Here is a 7,511-nt window from a genome sequence, read left to right on the forward strand (position 1 = left end):
GAGTGCAAAGCCCAACCAGTGACACCGATGAGGGAGTCACCACTGTCCAGTCCAGTTGCACCATCCCCACCAGCAGGTCTTAAACCTTCATACGCGATACGACCTTTCCTCTCCTTGGCTAAGGACCTTGCCGCGACCTCTGGGGATGACTTAATAACCTGCATTAGAATGTTGGATGATACTTTCACCACATTCGCTAGAAGCTATGAGAGGCTAGACCTAGGCCTTCTTGACAGAACCCTTGCTTCGGAGGTTCATGCAGTACCATGCACTTGGGAGGAATACGAACTTATAACTACTAAATCCCCCAAAATCACTGCCGAACTAATAGCAAATGATGAAATCTCAAAGGAGCAAGCGGCCCTCAGACGCCTAGTCACTTCATATCGAAAGCCTCCCCGTTCTGTTCCTGAACAATAGATGCATGAGCTCATGCAGATGGCAAGCTCGCCCTCCACGTTCTTACAGCAGTGGTTTGCTCTGAGAATCCAATGGGAGAAAAAAGGTTGCCGAATAATGACCAATGCTGAGCAACGCAGGGCAATTAAAACCATTGAATACGACCCCACTTATGTGGCACCCATCTCGTTTAGGATTTTGGCCATCACCCACAATGAGCAATTGGACGACCATGTGCTCGCCCACCCCTATATTGACCAACTCCTCACGAAAGAGGAATTACATGTCGCCAGCCGCCTTAATACTGGGGATCTCTTCCATGATGTCTTGACCTACATATCTCAGGTCTCTATCCAACCGGCTGCTCTTGATTGTCATGCGCAACTGGAATACAACCCAAGATTCTACACGTGGCTTCTTCACACGTAAAGTCCTACCCCAACAGGACCAACGCCACCCTTTAACTCCCAATCCTAGGAAGGATTCTTAGGATTCTTCTCTCAGCCAGAAGAAAGGTGGGTATGTAGGTGGGGTATATGGTGAAAGGAATTAGATAGGAAATGAATAAAAAGGGGGTATGGTAAAGTAAAAGTAGTGAAAGACATAAGCATTAGTATGAGAAAAATGGCTTCCAAAAATTCAGTCAAGAGTTTAAAAATAGCAAAGTGCTATGTGGAAAATACTAACGGAAGTTACGAATTATGGCAGGAGCAGAAAATGTCGTAGCAAGACCGCGCCCATCGACTCCCGTTCACTGACGAGGAAAGGGAGCTATATTGCATCCAATTGGAGAACCGCACCTTCGGCTAGCTCAAGTTCCGAACCATCCACAACATCGGAGTCGTGGTGGCGAAGGAGGAGGCAGCCAGAAGGGTGGTGGAACAGTGCAACCTGACAAAGTACATTGAAAAATTCTCGCAGGAGCCGGATCACTTCAAATACGTAGAATTCCTCAGAACATACAATTCAGACCAGGAAGAGGGCATTGTAACAGTAGGCTGAGGAGAGGGCGCAAAGAAGGTATAGGTCCGATTGGACCCAGTCTTGGTGGAAAAAGCTCTGGGATTGGTACCTAGGACAGAAAGGCGGCAAAAAAGGGATGTTTATGCCTTGTTGAAAATGAAGAAGGAAGAGGTACTCACGAACGACAGCATAAGCATCCAGGACATCCCTGACACTGACACCAGGCTGCAGGCCAAGTTGGTGCACGTGCTCTTCTCCAGCCAACGTTACAATTCCTTAATGCATCAGATTAGTGTGCCAATGCTAGAGAATGTAGCAGCCCACACTCTAGATGAGGTGGATTAGAATGGCTACGTGCGGAAGACTATCGATCAAGCGGCCAAAGCACTAGTCTTGGGAAGCGCACCAACAGGAGGAGAATCTCCGGCTTCTAAGGTGATGGAAAGGAAGAAAGCCTCCTCCAAGGCCTCTTTCATCGGCTACGGAGGAGTCTTGACTGCACTCATTCAGGAGGTAGTAAAGGCAGCGCAGGAGCCGGAGGAGGGAGAAGGAGAAACGCCGGAGAAGTCGCCCCCTCGATAGGACAAAGACAGGTCCACCGACAGAACAGAAAAAAAAGAAGAAGGGGAAGGACAAACTAGTAAGAAGGCAATCAGGACAACGAAGAAAAAGGCAGCGCAGGTGAAGAAAAAGGGTGATGAAGGCAGGAAGAAAGAAAGGGAAAACTTGGAAAGGGCGAAGAAGAAATCCCTGAAAGAAGCAAAAGAGAGAGAGAGAATGAAAAAGCAAGAGGAGAAGAGGGAAAGAGAGGAGTTGCAGAAAGCCAAGGAGGCGTCAAAACAAGAAGCTAAAGCAGAGAAAAGGAGGGAAAAAGAACACAAAGGGAAAAAACAGGAGGAGCAGAAGAAAAGGCAGGAGGAAAGGAAGAGGAAAGCGGAGGAAGAAGAGGAGGAGCTGCGAAGGAAAGAGGAGGAGGACCTGGCGGAGGCCACACGACGGTCCATCGAATAGCAGTGCCGAGCAGACGAACTAAGGAACCTGAGCCCATGCAGAGAAGAGGGGCCTGGATCCAACACACATGTGCCAGAGTTCGTGCCACCTCCAGTCTCCGAAGGCAAAGGCAAGGCCCCGCTCCATCCGATCCCTACCCTCCTGGTACCTCCCGCGGAACTCACCACAGTCACCCCCAGCATCCCCACTAGCACAGATGTGTCAAATTTCGTGGCGTGGATGCAGTATTTTATCAACAAAGAAATGGGCCAGGGGCAGAGTACGTAAACTACGGCCACAGGATAGAAAAGGCCAGCCACGGATGCAGAGTCCAGGCAAGAGCCCAAAAAGCAAAAAGTCGAAGCCTCCACCTCGCCTATTCACGCAACGATGATGCCAGCGGCTAATTACTACGAATACGTCACCGAGCTGCTCTCCCAGTTAGAGAGAGCGAAGGAGAAACACAAAACAGCCGTGGCTGAGTTGGCAGCTGAGAAGGAAACCATGGCCGCCTTCCAGTTGGACAAGACAAGAATGGTAGCCTTGCAGCAGCGCGAAATTGCAGAGCTGAAACAGGAACTGAAGGCTAGGGATGAGAGGGAGGAACATTGGAGGCAGCTACTCGAAAATGAGATGCAAGAGTTAGTAAACATGAGAAGAGGGCACAAGCTTCTAATAGTGCAGTACCAGGAGCTTGCTGCGAAAGCTGCTAAGGTGGATGCACTCAAGGTGGAGCTGAGTGCTAGGGACGAAGAAAGGCAACGAGGTATGGAGGAGCAGGAGGAGGAGCTCAAGCGCCTAACAGATCAGCTGACCGCTGAACGACAAGAACAAGAGAGGCTAGTCAGGGAACTAGAGGATTATGGACAAAAAATCATGATGCTGACCTTAAGACAAGGGGAGGGCCTGGAAGTGATGAACAAAAGGGTAGAGGAGTGGGCCGTGCACAACGAGAGGAGGGTGAAGACACTGGCGCGCCGCCTTGCTTTAACAGAAAAAGAGAAAATCATCGCGGAGAGCAAGGCGGAGGCAGCCCAAGTGGCCTTCAGCGCGCTCAACAGAAGACCTTTCTCGATACCATCTTGGACACCACCCACACAGCACAAGGAGAGCCGCTGGAAGCAGTGCAGAGGAAGCTCGGCATGGCAAGAAGAGCCCTACACGCTGGACTACAGATGCCACCACTACCAGCGGAGGTTAGGCTGGGTCTGGAGGAACAGCGAAAATACCTGACGAGGGCCGGCCTAACCTCCCAGGAAATAGATGCCCTCGGGTTCGAGGAAGAAGCAGTACACGCAGAACGGCAGGGGGAAGAAGCAGAGCTAAAAATTGATGTGAATCACTTCAGGGAAGACATGGTCCCGCAACCCCCCTCGCCACAGGCCCAAGACCCGCCACAAGAAGATCCAGCTTGCAGAAAGAAAAGCCATCTCTAAAGAAAGGCGAAAAAAGCTAGTGGAGGAGGCCAGACAGAAGCTGAGAGCCAAACCAGCCGTGCTACCATCCGCGCCTCTCCCTCCGTGCCCAGATGATCTCCCGGCGGGATTCCACGCAGAACTGGTGGTGTGGGAGGTGCAGGAACTAGGAAAGGAGCCATTCTCCTTCAGTTTCCTCCTACCCAACAGTCTGCGGAGGGTCCTGCCTCTCAAAGTGATGGACAAGGTGGTCGCGGTCAGTGGCCGGCTGGGGAAAAAATGGCTGGAAGAGCGGGAAAAGACCCCAACCTCTTGGGGCACCGAAGCGGCCGACTACTGGCAAGATAAAATTTTTGAAATCCCCCATATTGTACAAAACTATAGGGACCAATCCCTATGGAGGAGACGAGTATGCGACATAAGCATGCTCGCATGGATGGCTTTTTGTAATACCCTGCCATTCGAGCGGAACAACCCTACTTATATGGCGTACCCTCGAAGGGTAGGCGTAGATTTTGATGTCACCCTCCACAGGTGATATGACTTTCCCATCATTTATAACTCCACTGCAGCATCCTTTGACAACACCCTTCTTTTTACCGCAGAAAGCCTAGACGAGTCTATGATGCGCTTCCTTGTGGACTTTTCCTCATGTCCTGACCCCGCTTTTATAACCACCTATAACTATCTTAGGCTACTTAGGCTACTTCTTAAGCAGGACTCGACTACACAAGAGCGTGGCCTGCCTCCCCTATTCTTTCTCCAGAATAAATCCCTCCAATACCATCATCCTAAGGGATTGCTTATTGCTTCAAGCGTTTCTCATCCTTAAAGACAAGCGACTACGTAACCAGCGCCACAACTATGTGACAGGCCGAGTGTCTTCATGGAGCCTAAAGCACGCCGGTCCCTCTCCGGGTCATCATCCCTAACCACCCACCTACCTGTTCCACCTAACAGCCGACCTGACTTGCCACCATGTCCCACCGCAGTGCCATGGGACTGGCACTTGGCTAGGAGGGGGGTAATGTTATTGTGTTTTCGCAGCACAAAGGAGCGGAAAATGGAAAAAAGAAAAATAGCAGATAAGGCGCAGGATAAAAGCAGAAGAAGGCGCCTTGACCAGCAACCAATCCCTGAAAGATTCAAATGTTCGGGCACGACCCTCAGAAAGCTTCGGTGTCGGGCCAAGGCAACGAAAGAGAAAAAAGGCGCACCATTAAAATGCAAAAGCACCCCCGAATCTGTGTAAAAGAGCGCCAGGCTCACTCCTGTGCAAAGTGTATGCATTAGTGGGGAATATGATAAATTAGAATGGTGGGAAATGGGAAAAAGGGCCCAGGCCACGGCCGGCCATGTAAAAGAGAAAAAAGGGGATGACCGCCCAAAAAGGATTTAGGGCTTTGTATATAAAGTTGAAAAGTGAATGGAAAGCTCATTCTTTGGTGTGTGGCAAAAGGAGTCTTCTTCTTCCTCTCTTCTTCTCTCCTTGCTTGTGTGTGCTCTTGAGAGAGGGAGTGTGAGAGTATGAGGAAGTGAGTGTGTGCGAGAGTGAGGGATCAAGAGGGTGAAGCTCTTCACCATCGCCTCTCCTCTTCTTCTCTTCTCTTGCACGCGCGGCTATGGAGGATGGAGCTTGGAGATGGAGGAGGCTTGAGGATGCTTGAGCTAGCATCTAGGATCGTGGAGCTACTGGAGTGCAAGAGAGAGGAGGGTACTCGATCGAGCATCAAGGTAAGCTCACTACACTCGTAGGATCAACGGCGCGTCGGCTAGGTGAGAGATAGCCATTAGAGCTCACTTGAAACGCTTGAAAGAATAAGTGGTCCGAGGGTCTTGGCGGTTGAGCAAAAGCTCCCACATCCTCCCCGGTCCCTCACCCTCACACACTCTCTCCCTCACACTCTCACACTCCCTCTCTCAAGCACAAGCTCAAGCAAGCAAAGAAGAAGAAGAAGAAGAGGAGAGCCACTTTTGGCCACACACAAGGATGAGCTTCTCATTCACTTTTCAACTTTATATACAAAACCCTAAATCCCTTTTGGGTGGTCATCCCCTTATCCCCTTTTTTACATGGCTGGCTGTGGCCTAGGCCCTTTTTCCTATTGTCCTCCTATCTTCCTAGCTTCCTTCCTACCGCCCATCTACATTTACAAATTGCACGGTTGAGAGTCCGGTGCTCCTTAAATTAAATCATGATGTGCTTGCGCTCTTTTACAAAAGTATTGACTTGCGCTTTTCCTTGTGCGCCTTTTTCCTTATTTAGGACTTTTCTGCGCTTTTTTTGTTTCTAGATTTTTCTTAGCGCGCCTTTGTCTTCCGTTCCTCTTTGCCTTGGCCTTTGTCTTCTACTTTCGCTTTTCCAGATTTTCCACCTTGTTCATCTTATGGTTAACGGTTAACAAATGTCCCCAATGCTTGCAAAGGAGGTCTACATTTTTCTTTTCAAATACATTCTTGTAATCAAGATATTGGGATTGTAGTGTTTTTAGGATATTTTCCATGAAAGAATCAATTGGTGCTTCAAACATTGAGAATGCAAGAATCCTTTTGGTGGCATAAACAAAGATGTTGGCTTCAACATAAACTAGTTTCACTAATGCTTCTTTTTATCATAGTGTCCTTGTCTTGGCTCTACCCTTTGAAATGTCCAATCAATGTTTTGTTGTGTAACTCAAGCCAAGCTAGATCATAATGATTGGATTTTTTGGGCAACAAATAATATTAAGAACCATCCTAGATTTTTCCTTACTCACGGTTATCCCCATAGGTAGGGTTTTGCACTTTACACCTTTAGAAACAAGTAGCCAATAATTAATAACCTTTGCAGTCACTAGACATGGCATTTTCACAAGCATGATTTTCTATTGCCTTGGCAAATTCTTTATCCATGAAACAAGTTATAGCTTCATCATCTAGCGATGCTTCAACTTCCACTTGATCATTTGGTATAAAAAGTGTTAGTGGTATAATGAAACTAGATGTGGGATCAGTAGGTAAGAGGATACCTTTCTCAATCTAGAAATCTACATAGTCCAACTACATGGTCTCTACTGAGGCTTGATGTCCAAGTTTTCTTGCGTAAATGGGATTGCAATGTCATACACCTTGATTTTTCTCTTTTTAGGAGAATTTGGGAAAATATGTCCACGTTATTCACAATGCATACATAAGCCATTGACTCATCATGGTTATTGTTCTTATTCTAAAAAGTGTCTTGAACCAAGCTACGTTACTTTTCATGGATTTGCTATCAAATCCTTGGCTATTGTGGGTCGCAAAGCTAGAAAAAGTTATTGTCAAATTTGATATTGCGGGTGTTCCAAGTCTCTTCTTATGCAATCTTTCAAATAGTCTATCATCACATTCTATTGATTATGTACTGAATTTATTTAGTGTATGGATCTTTGGTATAGTAAGCATGAGATCCTCTAGATCATCCATTAATCCCCAACAAAATTGGCTAATGCAATAACCCTCATGTCACATTTAGTCACACAAGTCAGTTGCTAGCATTCAAAGGCCTAAATTGACATTGGGTACTTGTTGCAAAAAGCCTCAAAACTTTGATTGTGTCCATTCAAAATTTCCTAATTAAATTGATTATTGGTGTCTTCTTGTTTCAGTGCAAAAGCTTTGGCCCTATTGGCTCCACATATTTCTTGGGCGGCTTGATATTATTGGAGTTCTTGCAAGCTTGGACTCAAGGATTCAAGTTACTTGTGTAAGTTTTGGCTACATGAA

This window comes from Lygodium microphyllum, chromosome 10 (assembly GCF_053477565.2).
Source record: "Lygodium microphyllum isolate KBCC chromosome 10, Lygodium_microphyllum_v1.1.10, whole genome shotgun sequence".
Classification (NCBI taxonomy): Eukaryota; Viridiplantae; Streptophyta; class Polypodiopsida; order Schizaeales; family Lygodiaceae; genus Lygodium; species Lygodium microphyllum.